Genomic DNA, 20,386 nt, shown 5'->3' with positions numbered 1-20,386 from the left:
TTGGATAATTCAATCCATTTACATTTAGAGTGATTATTTATATATAAGGGCTTAACGCTGCCATTTTATCACTTGTTTTGCAGCTCTGTATTTCCCTTGTTTCTTGTCTTGTGTATTTTGGACTGCCAGTTCAGTTTGGTAGTTCTCTATGATGGTTTTCTCAGTTTTCTCTTTTTTGTGTGTGAGGAAGACTGGCCCTGAGCTAACACCTGTAAGCAATCTTCCTCTTTTTTAGCTTGAGGAAGATTGTTGCTGAGCTAACATCTGTGGCAATCTTCCTCTGTTTTTTGTATGTGGGATGCCAGCACAGCAGGGCTTGATGAGAGATGCATAGGTCTGTGCCTGGGACCTGAAGCTGCAAACCCTGGGTGGCTGAAGCAGAGCATGTGAACTTAACCATTATGCCACTGGGACAGCCCCTCAGTTTTCTTTTTTTCTGTATCATTTGTGTCTCTGTTCTGATTATTTGTTTAGTGGTTACCATCAGGTTTGTATAAAAAATCTCGTAGATGAGATATACCATTTTCTGATAGCCTCTTATTTCCTTGGTCTAAGCCAGTTCCATCCCTTTCCTCTTCCTCTGATTTGTTGGTCATAACACATTCTGTTTTGTGTTGTGATTTTGTGGTTAAAATCACAAGATTATAGTTATTTTTGATGTTTTCCTTCCCTTTATCTTTCATGTCATAATTAAGTTTTTGCTAACCTCTTCTGGTAGAGAGCTGCAATTTTCTGACTTTGGCTGCCTATTTATCTCCTTGCTCAAGGCTTTGTGAACTCTTTTTTTTCTTTTTCAGGTATGAAGGTCTTCTTGAGCATTTCCTGTTTGGGGTGTCTTGTGGCGATGAACTACCTCAGCTTTTGTTTATGTGGGAAAGTTTGTATTTCTCCACCATATCTGTAGGATATTTTTCCCTGGATAGAGTATTCTCAGCTGAAGGTTTTTGTCTTTCAGAATTTTGAATATCTCATTCTACCTTCTCGTAGCCTGTAAAGATTCTGCTGAGAAATCTCCTGAAAGTTTGATATGGTCTTTGTAAGTTATTTTCTTCTGCCTTGCTGCCTTTAAAAATATTTCTTCTTTGTCACTGACTTTTGCCAGTTTTACTACTCTATGCCTTGGAGTAGGTCTTTTTACATTGATGTAATCAGAAGTTCTGTTAGCGTCTTTTACTTGTAATTCCAGCTCCTTTCCCAGGTTTAAACAGACTTTCTGCTCGTTTCTCCCTCCCTTCTCCCTCTATAATACCCGTAGTTTTTATGTTGCATTTCCTAATTGAATCAGATATTTCTCAGAGAATTTCTTCGGTTCTTTTTAGTCTTAATTCTCTCTCCTCCTCCATCTGAAGCCTTTCTATATTTCGGTCCTCCAGATTGCTAATTCCGTCTTCCATAACGTCAGCTCTGTAATTCAGGGTATCCAGATTTTTCTTTATCTCATTGTGTTTTTCATCTCCAACATTTCTGATTGGTTTCTCTTTGTAGGGTCAATCTCTTTTGTGAAGTATTCCCTCTGTTTATTAATTTTATTCCTGATTTAATTGAACTATCTGAATTTTCTTGTAACTCGTTGAGTTTTTTAATGTTAGCTATTTTGAATTCTCTGTCGTTTACATTGTAAATTTGTGTGCCTTCAGGATTGATTTCTAGGTGCTTTTCATTTTCCTTCTGGTCTGGACTATTAATATATTTCTTCATACTATTTGATGGGGTTGGTTTGTGCCTTCACATAGATAGTATCTGGTTGCAGATTCCACCTGCCACCACTGGAGGAGGTTCAGGAGCTGTGTATTCTGAGCCTGCTGTGATCCCTGGTGTCTGTGCTTGTCCTTTGGAATCTATGCTGACAGGACCCATCTGCGATTGCCTGCTTGTAGCTGCTGCTTTGCTAATGTACGCACGGGCACTCTAGACGGGGTCCCTTGCCCTGGCTGACTGGCTGAGCTTGTGAGCCCAGCAGGGGGAGGGGCACTTCTTTTGCATGTGCCATCCCGTGGGTGTTCTCTGTTTGCCCTCGCTGTCTGTCCTCCTGGCGTGCTGGCTTCATGAAGACAACCCCACAATAGCTTAGCCTCCTCTGTGGAGCTTTCCTATGGGATGTGAGGGAACTTGGAGAGCGAAGGCATTCCTACAGAGTCTCCCCCCAGGCCCCTCTTTTCTCAGAGCTGTGCATGGTCCTGTGCCCTAGGTCATTGCTGGGGAGGGAGAGGAGATCCCCTTACTTCCTCCTCCTTCCTCCTGGGGGGTCCAGCACCTCCACCTTCAGGCATTTGGCTGCATGGGTCTCTCAGATGTCTTTTGTGTTGTGTGCCTGTCCTCTGTTGGTTTATGAATGTCCTTTTCATTCTTTCTTAGGGAGGAGAGTCTAAGGGAAGAGCTCACTCCGCCGTGATGCTGATGTCATGCCTGGTCATTCTATTTTTAAGTTTTTGAGGAATCTCTGTACTATTTTCCACAGTGGCTGCACCAATTTACATTCCCACCAGCAGTGTATGAGGGCTCCCTTTTCTCCACATCCTCTCCAACAGTTCTGTTTTCTTTGTAAAGATTGGCACCTGAGCTAACATCTCTTGTCTATCTTTTTTTCCTTCTTGTTCTCCCAAAACCCTCCCAGTACATAGTTGTATATTCTAGTTGTATATCCTGGCTGTGCTGTGTGGGATGCCACCTCAGCATGGCTTGATGAGCGGTGCCGTGTCCAGGCCCAGGATCCAAACCGGCAAGACCCTGGGCTGCTGAAGTGAGTAGCGCACACGAACTTAACCACTCGGCCATGGCACTGGCCCCTCTCCAACACTTCTTATTTCTTGTCTTTTTAGTAATAGCCATTCTGATGGGCATGAGGTGATATCTCATTGTGGTTTTGATTTGTATTTATCTAATAATTAGTGACGTTGAACATCTTTTCATGTGCTTGTTGGCCATCTGTATATCTTTGGGAAAATGTCTGTTCAAATCCTCTGCCCGTTTCTTGACTAAGTTTGTTCTTTTGTTGTTGAGTTCTTTATATATTTTGGATAGCAACCCCTTATTGGATAAATGATTCGCAGATATCTTCTTCCAATTGCTAGGTTGTCTTTTCATTGTATTGATGTTTCCTTAGCCATACAGACGCTTTTTAGTTTGATGTAGTCCCATTAGCTTATTTTTTCTTTTGTTTCCCTTTCCTGAGGAGACATATTCAAAAGACACTGCTAAGAATGATAGCAAAGAGCTTACTGCCTATGTTTTCTTCTTTGGAGTTTTATGGTTTCAGGTATTACATTCAAGTCTTTAATCCATTTTGAGTTAATTTTTGTGCATGGTGTAAGATAATGGTCTACTTTCATTCTTTTGTGTGCGGCTGTCCGTTTTCCCAACAGTGTTTATTGAAGAGACTTTCCCTTCTCCATTGTATGTTCTTAGCTCCTTTGTTGAAAATTGGCTGTTCCTAAATGTATGGGTTTATTTCTTGGCTATCAATTCTGTTCCATTGATCTGTGTCTGCTTTTCTGCCAGTATCGTGCTGTTTTGATTAATACAGCTTTGTAGTATACTTTGAAATTAGGGAATGTGATGCCTCCACCTTTGTTCTTTTTTCTCTGGAGTGCTGTGGCTCTTTGGGGACTTTTGTTGTTTCCAGTAAATTTTAGAATTCTTCTTTCTATTTCTGTGAAAAATGTCATTGGGGTTTTGATAGGGATTACATTGAATCTGCAGATTGCTTTAAGTAACATGGACTTTTTCACTATGTTGATTCTTCTAATCCATGAGCACAGAATATCCTTCTATTTCTTTATGTCTTCTTTAATTTCTTTCAACAATGTCTTATAGTCTTCAGTGTATAGGTCTTTCACCTCATTGGTTAAACTTATTCCTACCCACTTAATTCTTTTTGTGATTGTAAATAGGATTGTATTCTTGATTTTTTATTTCTGCTCGTTTGTTTTTAGTTTTTTGATGGATTCTTTAGCGTTTTCTATATGTAAAATCTCATCATCCACAAGTAGTGACAGTTTTACTTCTTCCTTTCCAGTTTGAATATGTTTTATTTATTTTTCTTACTTGATTGCTCTGGCTAGGACTAAGAAGGCTGAGCGTGGGCATCCTTGTCTTGTTCCTGCTCTTAGAGGGATAGCTATCAGTTTACACCATTGAGTATAATGTTAGCTGTTGGTTTGTCATATATGGCCTTTATTATGTTGAGGTACTTTCCTTCTATAATTATTTTATTGAGAGTTATTATCATAAATATGTGGTGAATCTTGTCAAATTCTTTCTCTGCGTCTGTTGAGATGATCATGTGATTTTTATTCTTCATTTTGTTAATGTAGTTTATAACATTGATAAAGAATACTGTTGTAATCCTTTGTATTTCTGTTATATTGCTTGTGATTTCTTCTCTGATTTTATTTATTTGAGGCTTCTCTCTTTTTGTCTTATTCTACCTAAAGGTTTGTCAATTTTGTTTATATTTTCAAAGAACTAGCTCTTAGTTTCGCTGATCTTTTCTATTTTCTTTTTACTCTCCATGTCATTTATTTCAGCTCTGATTTCTAGTAGTTCCTTTGTTCTCCTGACTTTGGGCTCTTCATTTTTCTTCTTTTCTGATTCTGTTGGATGTATTGTTAGATTGTTTCTTTGAGATTTTTCCTGTCTCACAAGGTAGGCCTGTGTTGCTAGGAACTTCCCTCTTAGTACTGCTTTTGCTGTATCCAATAGATTTTGGTACACTGTATTTTCCTTTTCATTTGCCTCCAGATATTTTTCCATTTCTCCTTTAATTTTGTTGTTGTTCCAATAGTTAATGAATAGCACGTTGTTTAGGCTCCACATATTTGTGACTTTTCCAGCTTTCTCCTTGTGGTTGATTTCTAGTTTCATACCATTGTGGTTGGAAAAGATGCTTGATATCTTTTCAGTCTTCTTAAGTTTATTGGGAGTTGTTTTGTTTCCCAACAAACAGTGGATCTTTGAGAATGTTTCATGTGTACTTGAGAGAAAATGTATATCCTGCTGCTTTTGGATTGAATATTATATATGTATCTGTTCAATTCATCTGGTCTAGTGTTTCATTGAAGATCAACGTTTCTTTGTTGATTTTTCTCTCTAGAAGACCTATCCATTGATGTAAGTGGGGTATTAAAGTTCCCTACTCTTATGGTGTTGCTGTCAGTTTCTCCCTTTAGATCTGTTAATAGTTGTTTTATAGACTTTGGTGCTTCTACGTTAGGTGCATATATATTAATAAATGTTATGTCTTCTTGATGGATTATCCCCTTTATCATTATATAATGCCCATCTTTGTCTCTTGTCTTTTTTGGCTTGCAGTCTATTTCGTCTGATAGAATTATGGCTACACTCACTTTCTTTTGGTTGTCATTTGGTCGGAGTATCATCTTCCACCCCTTCACTCTGAGCCTATGTTTTTCTTTAGAGCTGAGATGGGTCTCCTGGAGGCAGCACATTTTTGGGTCTTTTTCTTAACCTGTCCAGCCTCTCTGTCTTTTCATTGGTGCATTCAATCCATTTACATTTAGGATGATTATGGATATATAGGGACTTACTATTGCCATTTTATCTTTTGTTTTATGGTTGCTCTATATTTCCTTTGTTTCTTTTTCCTTGTGTTTCTCACTACAATTTCAGCTTGACGGTTTTTGGTGATGTGTTTTTCAGTTTCCTCTTTTTTTATGTTTCGTGACTCTGCCTTAATTTTTGTTTTGTGGTTACCATGAGGTTTGTATAAAAGGTCTCACAGATGAGATAGTTCTTTTTCTGCTGATAGCATTTTTGCTTCATTTGACTAGGCAAGTTCTGTCCTTTTCTTCTTCCCTTGCTATTTTTGTTGTCAAAATTCTTTCTTTCTGTATTGTGAATTTGTTACCAAATTGGAACGGTTAATGTTATTTTTAATGCTTTCTTTCCCTTTAACCTTTGCATCATAATTGTTTACTAACATGTTCTGATACAGAGTTGCAGTTTTCTGATTTTATCTATTTATCAACTTGTTTAATGCTTTGTATCCTTTGCCTTTTCATTTCAGACAGGAGAGCTCTTTTTGACATTTCTTATAAGGCAGGTCTAGTGGCGATGGACTCCCTCAGTTTTTGTTTCTTCCTCACACTTTATTTGTCAGCTGCAGCAGTGGACCCCCAGCTGTCGCAGCACCCAAGGACACAGAGCTGATTATTACAGTGTTGATTAATACAGTCCCTAACTAGCTCTCAAATACTTGTACTTTTCTGCATCCTTTCTGAAACCACCCTAGTCGAAGTAAGCAACTAAGTAACTGGATGACTTTAATGACCTCATGTCTCTGATCCTCAATTTCTTGGTTTGTGAAATGAGGCAGTTAGAAGGAACACCAAGTTTCTTCCTTCTCTATATTCTGTGATTATCAGAATCTACAACTATGGAGAGACTCAGGGAAAAATCAATTCCAATGTTTTGGGAAACCATCTCACTTTCTCCATTTAAATTAACTCTTGGGGTGACTGAGATTGTGCCTCGTATCCTCTCATAGCACTGCTCGTAAGGACAGTCTCAGAATCTTCAAGACAACTTAAAAGAAGGCCCTTTCTCTTAAATAGGAATCTGCCTTATGCCATGTTTTGAGCTGTAGAAAATATTTTAGAATGAGATTCTAGTGTTGGTAACAAATTTATCTACATTGCTAATTCATCTGAAAGCTCCTATTCTTGAAAATGTCCCATGTGGGGGTAAAGAAGTTCCATGTAAAGGTTTAGTCCATTTTTGTTGACAATCTCTTGAGTGGATGTTAAAAACCTGGATAACAGGATAATGTTCATGGAGATTGGGGGGAGGGACAGTGATGAATGAGTTTGGTTGACTTTCAGCAGTAGTAAGGTCAAAATGAAAGCATTATAAAAGAAGAGTAGAGATTTAGGTCAGGGCTTTCTATGAAAAACAAGTAAAAACCATAAGCAGATGGAAAAAGTTTAAGTGACACAGTATGGCAGATTCCACTGATGAGTTTAATAGGCAGCCATTTTAGTGGCACAGAGAGTAGACTGATTCAAGGGACAAGAACCAAAAAGCAAGGGGTCCCATCCTGCCCTGAGGATTATTTTGTTCTGAAGTGTGTTAGCCCAGCTGAGTGAAGACCTGGGGAGGATGTCGTAGATCCTCTAAAAGGGGCATCCATCAGCTGCAGGAAGATGTGCCATCTCTCCCCAAAGCTCATTAGCAGATTGGAAGTGGCATGCTGCATTACTCTGATTAGCATTAATTTTATAATTCTAGGCATAGAACTTTCCTCCACATGAGTCAGCCTTCACACAAAAACACAGACGCACATGGTGTGGATAAAACACAAGTAACCTTACTGCTGCTTCCCATCTTCCAAGGACCCAGTGGGAAGGAAAACGTGGTTCCCTAGCAAAGAGGGGAGTTAAGGGCTGGAGTTTTCCAGCTCTCCAAGCTGGGTGCAGGTCCCACAAATCGGGGAGAAGTGCAATGCCATCTTTCTGGCAGACCAAGACTTTGGGAAAACTGGGTCCTTCTGATCTGGTTAGGGAAGACGCAGTACTTCCAACAGCCACTGCAGCAAGGCAACAGCAGCATTACAAGTGAGATGAGGAACGTTACCTCAGAGCCTCCCAGGGAGAGAGCATTGAGGCCCCTACCGTTTATTGGGATAACTGGTTCCTGGCCCTTTGGAAAATACCCAGTCATCCCAGGGCTAGACTTCTCAGGAAAAGTAACTTGCCAATCCCTTTAAAATTTGCAGCTAAAACCTATCTACGCTTTTATTTGTTACATGTATTGTTGGGGCTTCATTTCAAACTGCTATATTACAAAACTGTGTTTCAGATAACTTTAAATCCATGGCAGTGACTTTCAAATTCTTTTGATGGCAACTCACAAAATAAATCTATAAATTATTTTTTATTGTAAATCAGTATATACGCACACACACCAAAGGAATATAAAAATTTTATGAAACTGTTCTTACCTTTTTACGTGTAATACACTCTAATATTATCTATTCCATTTTGTTTCATTGTTTTTTAAGTGCTTGTCACACTCTCTAGAATTATTTCATAATCCACTAGTTGGTCAGGACCTGCAGTTTGAAAAGCACTATTTTAAAATTATTGCTTCCAGGTACCCTAGCCGGTAGTCTGGTATCCAGATTTTTAAAAGGCTTATTAAAATGCATCATCAAAAAGCAATATTTGCTAAAGGACCCTCAGTCTCTATAAAGAGCACTCTCTTGGGGATTCCAACCACAAGTTACCAGATAAATAACCAGCTTTCCTTTGCAGAACTGAGATGTGAGCTCAACACCAAGTAAAAATGACATAAAATCAGAACAAAGTTGGAAAAGGAGGACCACCTCCAAATGCAATATGTGGTCCTTCTGGGAAACATGACGCAGCCTAGAGTGAGGTGAGGGGGACAAAACAGAAAAAAAACATTAATGGAGAAAAAATCAAGCTTGTAACTTCTGTCTCCAGGCTTCACAAGGTGCACTTGTACTTCCAACCCTAAGAGACAGAGTGATGTTCAGCATGACTCCATAATCCTGTGGCCTTGAGAACCTCAGCAGACATCAGTTAAGTCATTTAAGGATAACTGCAAATTAAATTAGTTCATCCTAACTCTATATGACTCCACTCATAGTTGGAAGTTAGTATATTGATAAGGAGATCTGATCGGTGGTTACCAGGGAAAACGGGGGGTGGGGGGAGGGCACAGAGGGGGAAGTGGTGTACCCACAACGTGACTAACAAAAATGTACAACTGAAATCTCACAAGGTTGTAATCTATCATAACATTAATAAAAAAAAATTAGTTCATCCTAATTACGCAAAAATGATAAATTCAAATAAGCAAGGTAATTCAATTCTGAATTAAAAATTTTTTCAATCACTTGACATCTCAAATCAAAGCAAATGGGTAATGTTACCAATTATATCAATTCGACTCTATATTTCAATACATAAACATATGATGAACAATTAAAATTCTTATGTGATATGCATTTAACTTGTTAACATTTATGCTACAGTAGGGAACCACACTCGAGAAACAGGGTCATGTCCTTGAAAACCAAAGAAGGTTATCACAAAAGAGTCTTTGTAAGAATCCAGCAACAGGATGAGTCCCCAAAATCTATTAAATAAACTATCCCACAGGAAAAGTGAGGCAGATCACACTAGTAAAGGCAACACTATGGAAGCTTATGCAATAGTTATCAAGGGAAACATTTGATACATAATAAAAATATTTAGTTTTAGGAAGCAGTATGATAGGCTCTGATATGGTTGCACTTATGAGTACAGGACTTTCATAGGAAGGAAAGAAATGGAAATTCACTGAATGTTTGTGTTTTGTCATGCATCACTAAATACCTTCGATTACATTATAGCATTGGAAACTAGGAAGCAGAAATGTGAAATAACTTGTTGTAGGCCACACAGTAATAAATGACAGAACTAGGACTTAAACTCCATCTTCTAATTACACATCCATTATTCTTGTCACATCAATACCACTTTATCCTGAACTAGTACTCAAAATATGATAGTGCTTAAAATATTTGCTTAAGCATTTCTAAGGATTTCTGATCAAGGTCAATTCAAATTCCAATTTCAAGGCTAATGAATAAGAAAGTGACCTTTAAAAGGAAAAAAATACGTAAAAAATATACATGCATTCCGGGTGGCATCATGAATCTTCAAACTTTCGATATTCTTTGTGTCTCGTGTAAGGATGAAAAAAGTTATCTATTGCTGTATAACAAACCACAACAAAGTAGAGTAGCTTGAAACAGTAACTTATTCTTGTCTCTTATTGTTCTGTGGATTGGCTGGGATTCGCTGGGCAGTTCTTGCTTGGGGTCTCCTAGGAAGTACAGTCAGATGTCAGCTTGGGCTGAAATCCTCTTTGCCTCTATTGTGCTGGATGTCAAGATGGTTCATTTCTGTGTTTGCTGAGGATGCTGGCTGTTATCTTATTCGGGGCTGCCAACTGGAGGGCCTGCATGTGGCCTCTTCGTGTGACTTGGGCATCTCTCAAAGTGGTGGCTGGGTTCCAAAAGAAAGCATCCCAAGAGGATATATTCCAAAAGACCAGGCTTCTTACAGCCTAGCCTCAGAAGTCCCAGAAAGTCACCTCCACAGCATCCTATTGGTTGAGCCAGTCACTGAGGCCTAGGGGGAGGGATGTAGACTCCATCTTTTGATATGAGAAGCAGCAGGCAATAAGGGAGGGAGGGAGACTGCCCATCTCACCTTAGTCTTTAGCCTCCCATCTGGCATCTCTACTTTACCCAACTGAGTTAGAAGGGGAAATAGATGATACAACTACAATAACACAAATTATTGTGTGGTGTTTTCTCTATCTCTTTGGCACTCTCTCTTTCTCTGGAAACACAGCACTTCTTGAATGAATGGATAAATGAGTCTCTCCCTTTTCCTCTCTACTCCTTTTTTGCCTCCTCACCTTTCTTTTCTTCTTTTTAACTGCAGATGAAAGGTTAAAAAAAAATGTGTTAAGCAGCAACATACTCTAATTAGTAAATCTTATAGTTAGTTTCTACTCAGATCTCCCATTTCGTGTCTACCTGCCCGATTCAGTCATCGTCCTATCAGGGAAGGTGATAAGAATGCAAGCAAAGGAGAGAAGAGAGGGAAAAATGGGAAAGCAAAAGTAGATTATCGAGGGAAGAAGGAAAATATAAATGGGAAGGGAAATAAATCAGGAGCACTGAACACCGTTAAGCCCAAATGGCTGAAAAGACAAAGGGAAAGAAGCAAATTTTTCCCTTATGATGCTGCATCCATCCTTCCTTCCTTTCCAATCCATGGCCGCCATCGCCAGCCTAGTCTAACCTTATTTCTTAATGCCTGAATTTCTGCTATATCATCTTACCTAATCTCCCTGCCTAGTTTTTACCCCTTAGAAATCATCAAAAATGGGGCCAGCCCGGTGGTGTAGTGGTTAAGTTTGTGTGCTCCTCTTTGGCGGCCTGGGGTTTGTAGGTTCCCATTCTGGCACAGACCTATACACTGCTGATCAGGCCATGCTGTGGCAGGCGAGCCACGGATGAAATGGAGGAAGATGGGCACGGATGTTAGCTCAGGGCCAATCTTCCTCCAAGAAAAGAGAAAGAAATAAAATAAAATAGATCATCAAAAACACTCCTTTCCTCATGGTGCTCTCAGTTACAAAAAAAGAAAAGAGAACACTAAATGACTTCTGAAGGATTAAGTCCAATAGAAACATTTTAAGAATTTTCATAATCTGACCTAACTTTCCTTGCCACTCTTGTTTCTCAAGTCTCCCATATGTGAAACTCTTTACTCAGCCAGAGCACTCTACTCAATGTATCCAAATACACAGAAAAATGAGACTAGATCTCACTATTACATCATGAAAAATACAAAACCTGAATCAAGGAAAATAACAGACAACAAAAATATTACATTACAGAAAGCAGTGTGGTGACATTATAAGCTTCTAATTATAGCGCTTATGGTCCAGCTCACTTCTCATGAATACAGCCTTCTCCTTTTGTCTTCTGTCCTTTGCTCTAAGGATCCTATCACCAGGAGCATTCCCCGCCGCTCTCTGCCTTCCTAAATCCTGTCTCATCAGGACCCACAACATTAACTGACTAATTTGGAAGACGTGTGATTAACAGAAGCATTCTGGACCTGAAGTCCCTTGTTAACACTACAGCATCAGATTTGATTCTCGATGGACACCAAGTCACTCAAATTCCATCTCAGTTTTTACTCTGTAGATTTGTTCAGTATACAGTTGATTAAAAGACCATTCACCCCAGTTTGGTAGATAATTCAACCAGCCTCCAATCCAAAGTTTGTACAACTTTGATTTGTAGTAATTACAAACAGTAATTACAGAAACAGTTAAAACATTCATTGCTAATATTGTAACTCTTTGGGAACCTGATATAAATGCAGTTTTAAAAAAACAGGATACTTGAAGATAGTAACGTACACCGTGATTAACAAGATTTTGTGGTGAGAGTAGTTTATTGTCAGGTATAATTAAAGCTGTAGATGCTATTCTGAAAGTACAGACTTTAGGGGGCAAGGGAAGAGAGTTTTTGAAGCAAAGTACAAATTAGGAATAATTACAGTGATGGTTATGGAATGTCAACATCCATTTCATCATGATGAGCTCAGTCTCCTTCAAAATTCACTTGAGTCCGGGAAAGCATTAGTGTAAGACAAAAGGCAGCTTTGGGAAAAATACCTTTGAAGTATTAAGGAGTAGAGTGATTGGCAGTCAGCAAACATAAAAATGGACGAAAGAGTAAATGTCTTGATCACCTACGGAAAGTGTACACTTGAAGTATCTTATTAAAAAACCAGTTTTCTTTTTCATGTCCAATGTTGAATGCACCTGCAATTGTTGTTTTTTAATCTATTTTGATCCCCAAACTGGATATAACTAAATGTTTTATGGGAGTCTATAAAGGTGATGAAATTATAAAGAAAAGTAAGTGAAAGATTATCAGACAGGAGAGTGGAGGCTTCTGGGGTGATATCAACATTGTATGATTTGACATGAGTGGTGGGTCTGTGGGTGCTCACTTCATTCTCCTTGTTTATGGTTTATGCGTGTTGCTGTTTACAAAGCAGTTATGTAGAAAATCCGCTGACACTACTACCTTCGACAGTTCATTAGCCCAAGGGTGTCTGTTATGCTTTAACCAGGGCTTTGCTCATGTTCCCTTTTGCCCACATGAAGCCAGTTGTGCATTAAGAGATGACACAAACATCTCTTGAAACAAGAGATTTCTTCTTGTTTTCTAGAAGAAGTAGCGAAGCTGGTCTAGCGCTTGGTGATGTTTCCAAACAGTCCTTTTGTGAATGGCCGTGAGAAGATGTCCTTCTTCAGCCAAGGATGAAGTCTTATACTTTGTATTATTTAAAGTACCTGATGCCATGCTACACAACTAGTGAGTGTGCATCCATCCATCTGACAGATATTTATTGACTCACCTACCAGCTGACTGCCTGGGAAGCCAGAGCAGTTTGCCAACTAAGATGGTTAATTGGGATTTGATAAGTGCTATAAAGACACCAGAGATTCAGCAGTTTCTCCCAGCTATGGAACTTATTTTGGCTAATGGATATCACTCCCACTCCCATTTCAATCTTACAAAGGGATGCTAGAAGAGGATTGAGCAGTCAGAAGGTGGAAACTTAATAAAAATTGAAAGTCAGAGACGGGAGGGAATGAAAGCAGCAGAGGAAGAAGGAGGCAGAGACTGGACGGCCAGCAAGGCCTCAGTGCCCTGCACAGTTTAAGCTGAGCCAGGTATTCTTCCTGTTTCCTTGCTTGATCTTTGCTTGATCCTCCCTCTTGCCGACGCCCTCACCTGGAGGAGTCAAGCCCAGCACAGATGCCACTGAGACAGGTCAAAGCCAGGGAAAGGTCCTGGGATCAAAACTTGGCTAAGTATGATCCAAACTTCCAAGCAGTCAGAAGTAGAAAGAGCCAGAAGATAAACCTAACCCATTTTTGAAGGGGTGCCAAAGGTGAAAAGCAGGAAAACCAAAATTACTCATCAAGTCTAAAGGGGGAGCACAGAGCCAGAAGCTGAGAGGAGAAGAGGAGTCAAGCGAGTCAGTGCCAGGTAAAAACAGAAATAGAGAGTTGAAAAAAAAAAAAAAAAACAAAGCAAAGCGAAATGAAGGGTCCAAGACAATAATTGGGAGCATTCCTTGGGGTTTGATAATGGATTTTATGGGTTAGCTTAAGTTAAAAGCAAAAGATGTGAGCAGATACCTTCCTTCCTTCTGACATTATCTCCCACCTTATCAACAGTCCATTGTTACCAAGGCATTAACAACACTTACCAAACAAAGTCTAGAAGCCCTTTGGGCAGTCTTGCTAAGAACCATCTTAGTCTAGACTGATTTGGCCTTGAGGATGACCACATCTCCTCAGGACAGTTCTCCCTGGAGTCCTCCATTGGCTATTTTGGGAAATGACGCACTTGGACAAATGGTCTACCTAAATGAATGGTTCAGGTCTGAGCAGCATGAGACACTGGCAGATAGGAATGCCTCCCTTAGCAGCAGGAAATTCAGCACTTACCACGTCCCATGCGGCATGCTCTCCCAGAATACTTTTAATATGATATCCCAGTGTATTTAACATTTTAAAATTACTCCATTTGGTTAAAATCAATTAGATTTTTTTGAGGATCTTGGTCTTTCTCCAGCCCAGTTTAAACCATAATTTCCTGAAGACTAGGATTATCTCGCCATGTTCTTTTTCACGTCCCCGTCGTTTCTAGTCAAGCCTCAAAACGTGAAGTCTGCACTGTGGGTTCATAGCACCTCAGAGATCATCTCGATTCTCCCCATCCCACAGTGGGAAATTGACCTCAGTGAACGTGGAGTAGAGTGTTTAGTATCAGCCTTAAAATAAGTGTTTTCTTTTTTATTGTCTTTTCTTCCTGTCTGCTTTTCAGAGTAGAAGCAACAGTAATTTAAACTTTTCTACTATGTGACCTACACTCCACAGGTACCTTATAATAGCTGAGCCAGGGCTTAACAAAGGAATTGGGTGTGTGTGGTATTTGTGTGAGCATGTGCTTGTGTGTGTGTGTGTGTGTGTGTGTGTCACAATCTGATTGCCGATGTGGGATGGGAGATGGGAAAGAATGTTTAGGCACTTGTGTATTTATATCAAAGAGATGGTAGGACCCACAAAAAAGAATTCATTTTTTGTGATGTTAATGTTATATTTTGGGGGGAGGTTTTGGGGGAGGAAGATTTGCTTCTAAGGGGTGGACTCATATCTCTGTGTGGGGAGGCTCAGTTATAACGACAACTGAAGTCTCTCCTGGCGTTGGCATATTTCATTCTCGTAGGGAGAAATGCAATGCTCATCCCTCCTCCCTCACACCCCCCACCACTTCCTTGGTGCCCTTCCAAGGTAGGGCCCTTGGTGCTGGCTGCTCATTCCTCCCCCAGGGGTGGCTTTCCAAGGCCAAGAGGGCCAGAGAGGGCTGCTGCCAGAGATGCTTCTGTTCTGGCTCCTTCTCACTCCCCTTCCTGTCTGCTGGGCCTTTTGGTGGCAGCACCTAGTCCTGACGGGGTTAGAGTACCACCCTGGAGCGGATGGTGTGTGCACCAGCAAGCATCCAGTCAATTCATGAGTTATCCTCTGCGTGAGCTGGGCTGTGATGTGCCGTTATCTTCCTGCTCCCATTGTACACTTCACACACCAGCTTTCTCTCCAGACAGTTGTTTGATCACTAACTACTTCGAATATCATGACCATAGGCTCATTTATTTTTTTCTGTTTTAAAGGATGGTGCTGGTGTGCACAGGGAGCAGCCACGTCAATTTACACATTTGCCAAGGTATCCGATTGTGAGCTGCCTATCAAGGTGCTGACTTTAATAAAAGCTTATTACCATGAGCATTATTTAGCATTTATGTGGCTCCTCACAATTGTTTACCCATTATTTCTCAGCGCTCCCCTGTCCAGGTGATCAGTGTTAGCAACCCGCATTGTAGAGGCAATAAATCCGGGGTCCTGGAGAGGTTTTAGTAATATCCCTAAAAGGACACAAAGTGAATAACCACAGAACAGTGACTTTCCTGGAACCCCTTGAAACTGGCCTGGACCCCTCTCCCTCTAGCATACTTGGCGAGTTCACTCATTCCACCATCTGGTTTGCAGACCTGCACAGGGTGGGCTCTTCTCACAGATTGCAGCTCCGATACCCTGAGGCCTTCCCTGGCAACCTTATCTACAACAGCATCCCTTCCCCAAGGCTCTATCACATTCCTGTGTTTATGGACTCCACAGAGCTTAGTGCCACCTGAAGTTATCTCGTTTATGTGAAGCTGTGTGTCTTTGTGTTTGTTGTCTGTCTGCACCATTCAGGAAGGTCATCACTATGAAAATAGCAGTCTTGCCTGGGTTGTTCATGCTGTGTCCATCCTCTTTGTTGAAAGCACCTGTCATTACAGTAGGCACTCAGTAATGCTTGTTGAGAGAATGACAAAGACAGACCCTGTAAATACTGTTACTCACACGTCATTTTCTTTGCCTTTTCATCTCTTTCTGGATTTTCTGGCCATAGTCACACATACAGTCAGTTATTCTCAATTACGCTGGAGCTAATGATCCAGGCTGTGGATGGCCCAGGTCCTTGGCTTCCTTCCCTCTCTGGCTTCCTCTCCTCTGGAGATTCCTCCAGATCTTTCGGTCTTTTCTGGCCTTAGTTGAGAGGGGTCGAGAGGAGAGTAGGGCAATGAAAGTCCTATTAGACAATTTTGCAAGTTCTAATAGCTTTTGACAGGTACAAAGTTGAAATTATTGATCTGAAGATTTATTTTTTACCTTATTTGTGGATTTAAAAAAATGCATCTGTTTTATATATGCAGTACAGTGAAAAGTGCTTTGAAGAAGTTAAAAACACTGGATAAATGTAAGAGAGAATTATGTATGTATGTAGTCCCATTAACCTTGGTAATTGAGACTTGGTTGTAGATTTAAAATATAATTAGTTTTGATAGAACAGTAGCTCACACTTTTCTAATGGGTAGAGCCAGACGAGGCTTAGAAAACGTACCTTTGGTAGATTTTATTTTTGAGCCATCAAATCAAGACAAAGCTTACAATTCCTTCAGAGGCTAAAAGGGTGGCAGTAGTCGTGATTTCTCATCAACAAGTAAGAATAGGCAAATGGTCTTAAACGATTGAGTTTTCTTGCTTCAAATTTCAGGACAATGAGAATACAGTTTCCTCCGAAAAAATCTTAGGCTGATCTTGGAAGAAAGACCCCCTGGATCATCTAAAAATAAAGTTTTCTATTTAAAGGTTGGTTTTAATGTTCATTATAGCCCTATGTGCTACCAGAAAATGGTTTGCCTTTTTGTTTTAAACATAAGGAATCAATGTAACGCCTTATACCTGATAACCTGTGCTGTTGTATTTGGTCCTCCCTACAACTCTGTCCATAGATATTATTGTTGCCACTTTATAGATGAAAAAACGGAAGCAAAACCATTAAGTGCCTTCCCCAAGGTCTTAAAAGAAGTCACCAAGAAGGTGGTGTGGCTCAAGTCTCCTGACTCCAGTTTACTATTTCCCACAATAATGTTGGAAAACCACATTGGAACGGGAAGACTCATTCCAAGTACTGCTGTCACACCAGCAAGCTTCAAAGGTCAGGCAGATATTTTACTTTACGGTTAAATTGGCCACGTTTGCTCAGTGTGTGCTATATCCCAGGCCCTGTGCTTTGCCCTGGGAGGATTCTGGGAAAGTAAAAGACGGATTAGACTTTTCTGGCTCTTACAAGCTGGTGGGAATGGGAGACACATACATACAAACGTGGAAGGGCAAGGGGGACAGTGCACTAAGAGAGATACACAGCTCTGTGGGAGCAGGGGAGGAGCAGTCTCTGAACACGTTCCAGGAAAGGAGTCACCTTCCATGCCAAGATGAACTTTGCATGAATAAAGATTTAAGTGAGGAAAGATTGAGAAGAGTGAAGAGGGGAATGGGGTGTCGACCAAATTTCATCCACCTGCAATTTTACTTACTCAAATTTTATCTACCACGGCAAGAAGTTAGTGTCTAATATTTTAAAATTACTTTTAAATACAAGTATTTGCGTATTAGTTATATAAATAGAGGTAAACACCAGAACAACTGTGATAGAAACGGCTCAAGTGGTTTCCATGGGGAATGGAACTGGGGGGATAGGAAGGATTGGGGTTGTGAGGTGGGGGAGGGCCTGCCGTGGTTCTTTATAAAGCCTTCAGTACTATTTGGTTTTAAAGGCACAGGTATGGATTCCTTAGATAAATATTAATTTTTAAGTGAGCCTTAAAGAATGAGTAAGGTTTCTCCAAGGAGAGGGAGGAGGTGGGTATTTATAGCAGAGGACCCAACATTAACAGAGAGAGGCGGCAGGAGAGCAGAGGGAAGAGCAGGTGACCCATTAGGATGACTGTGGAACACACCTCCCTGCGTGGGGACACCTGAGCTGGTGCTTGATTGCAGAAGGCCTTGGATAGAAGGGCGCGCACAGACACACACACGCACACACACACACACACACACTCATGTGGTTGTCGGCAGGAAAGCAATAAAGGGTATTGGGCAAAGGGGTGATATGCTCAGAACTGAGCTTTACGTACAGCAGTGGTTCTCACCTTGGAGATTACCTTGCTTGTTAAAATTGCTGGGCCCCACATCAAAGTTTCTTCTTGAGTAGGTCCAGAGTGAGGCCCGAGAATCTGCATTTCTAATAAGTTCCCAGGCAATGCTAATGCTGCTGGTCTGGGAACCACAATTTGAGAAGCAATAATAGAGTAATCTGGCAACAAGGAGAAGTCGAGACTAGAGTAGTGGGAGAATGAAGGTCAAGGGACTGTTCCACTAGGACAGAGCAGAAGGAATGGGGCCCTGATGGTTAGTGACGGTGAGAAAGTCCAGAACAGCAATCAAGAAAACAGACTGACGGCTTCAAAGGATAGAGGACCATTGGGCCATGTTCTGGGTCACACCAAATCACAAATCACTGTTAAATCTCCAGTGCTTGGGCCAAGTATGCCAAGAAGCACCTGAAATTCATTTTTAAAGCAGCAATCCTGTCTAGAAATTAAGCTGTGAGTTTTGCCTTACTTTCCCTTTCTTCCCCATCTCTAACCTCATTCTAGTGCAATTTAGGTTACAAAAGCATCTTCCAGGGAGAGCATTCATATCTGCACGTGGTCAGAAAGTGTATCTGTCTGTATATATAAAATCGTATTAAAGCTGGTTTCCTTATTATTTCATTTTAGAACATCCCTGTAGCTAAATGGTGTTCAAAGTAAACATGGAGAACAGAAAGCATCCATCTCTACCTAGTGGGGCAAAAAATGACTGAATTCCCATACCATATAAATACCCCATGAAAAGACAGAGGAATCCTTGATCCGCCCAACATTCACTGAGTATCTGCCTTGTGGCAAGCACTGCGGATGTGCTTGGATACAAAGATAAATAAAACGTGGGCTCCACTCCCAGCAGTTCAACATCTAGCCGTCTTTGTCCCATGCTCTTAAATCTTGCTAAGGCTTGGGTTTTGTTTGTAATAGAAATTCTAAAGCAGGGACAGAAGAAGTTATCTTTTCTAAATTGCCCACCTCTGTTGTCTAATTATTCCACTGAGGAAAACACTTGGTCCTGGATTACTTCGCTGAGCTCAGATATGTTTTGCTGACACACAGAGTCTGGGCAGCATCCAGCCCCCCGTTTACTCCCTGGTCTTTAAGTCTAGTAAGTATTTTATCATTTACACCTTTCGATGTCCAAAGAGAGTGCCGCTCGGGGTTTAACACATGTAATTTCCTTTACTACCTCCCCAAATAACAGGGTCATTTCAGGACCAGGACAGTTTGGCACTGGGACGTGTTTCCCAGAAGTACTAATAGTTCGAGAGAGGAGCAAGTGTCTTCACATCTGCAGGTCTGGGTGCCGAACTTTCTACTGTCGGTGAGAATCATGTCCCAGTGAAAATGTAGAAGTGAACCAACCCTCAAAGGGATAAGGTGACAGGGAGTGGTGTTTACTTGAGTCAGAGAGTAACTGAAAATGACTTCTGCAGCTGGAATAAAACAAAGGGTTGAAGGTCAACTTCCTCTTTGATTTTGGCTAGTCAGCAGTTCAAGCAGCCTTTTCAAATGTTTCGTGTCTGCTGACTTGTCCAACTCTATAAAAGACCCCACATCTTGCACCAACCTGTACCTCTTGGGCACTGGAGCGAAACAAAAGGAAAAATGTTCCGTCTTATTAGAATTAATGAAGTCATGCCACTCACATCCGTCCACGTTACTCCACTTTGGTCACCACCATTGTGGTCCATGCTGACATCATTTCTCTCGTAGATTACTGCAGTGGCCTTCTCACTGGTCTCTCACATCCTGTTTACCCCATCCAAAGCATTCTTCACATTAAATCACTGTAATTCATTAATTCACAGTATTAATTCACAGAAATCTTTTGGAAACTCAAATAATACAACTAAAATCTGAATACCCTACACATATAAAGAAATCCTAACTTAAAAATTTCCCCTGGCTCCCCATTGCTCCAAAGACTTAACTAGTTCATTTGGCCCAGAGAACTCTGCTTAATCGGTGCCTCCCACGCTTTTCCCTCTTCTTGCTGCATCACGTTCCTCCCTCCTCACTCTCCCTGCTCTCATCACCCAGATTCCTCTGCCTGGAACACTTCTCCCTCCCTGCTTTGCCAAGTTGTCTCCTACTCACCTTTTACCTCTTAAGCCTTATCAGCTCCTGAGGGGTGGGTGAGGAAGACCCTCTTCTCCTTGGTTAGGCCAAATCCCCATGTTTTAAACTCCCTTGGCACCGACAACCAGCTC

General features: G+C 40.8%; 1 protein-coding gene across 50 annotated transcripts in view; it reads left to right on the top strand.

The window, feature by feature from the left end:
• Positions 1-20,386, top strand: part of LOC106781149 (olfactory receptor 2AE1-like) — a 139,575-nt gene that overhangs the window by 10,419 nt on the left and 108,770 nt on the right. For 26 of the 50 annotated variants that reach the window (XR_011436157.1, XR_011436166.1, XR_011436165.1 and 23 more), the window contains exons 5-10: positions 8,463-8,560; positions 12,795-13,621; positions 16,736-16,830; positions 16,997-17,179; positions 18,804-19,281; positions 19,378-19,497. The exons of 5 other annotated variants lie outside the window; for them this stretch is intronic. The gene's annotated coding sequence lies outside the window, so the exon portion shown is untranslated. Of the gene's footprint in view, positions 1-8,462; positions 8,561-12,794; positions 13,622-13,652; positions 16,831-16,973; positions 17,180-18,803; positions 19,282-19,377; positions 19,498-20,386 lie in introns of those variants that run through there. 19 more of the 50 variants (XM_070259564.1, XM_070259566.1, XM_070259558.1 and 16 more) reach the window with 12 other exon arrangements.

The sequence above is a fragment of the Equus caballus genome, unplaced genomic scaffold (genome assembly GCF_041296265.1).
Source record: "Equus caballus isolate H_3958 breed thoroughbred unplaced genomic scaffold, TB-T2T haplotype2-0000440, whole genome shotgun sequence".
NCBI lineage: Eukaryota > Metazoa > Chordata > Mammalia > Perissodactyla > Equidae > Equus > Equus caballus.
This window is presented reverse-complemented; position numbering and strand designations above follow the sequence as displayed.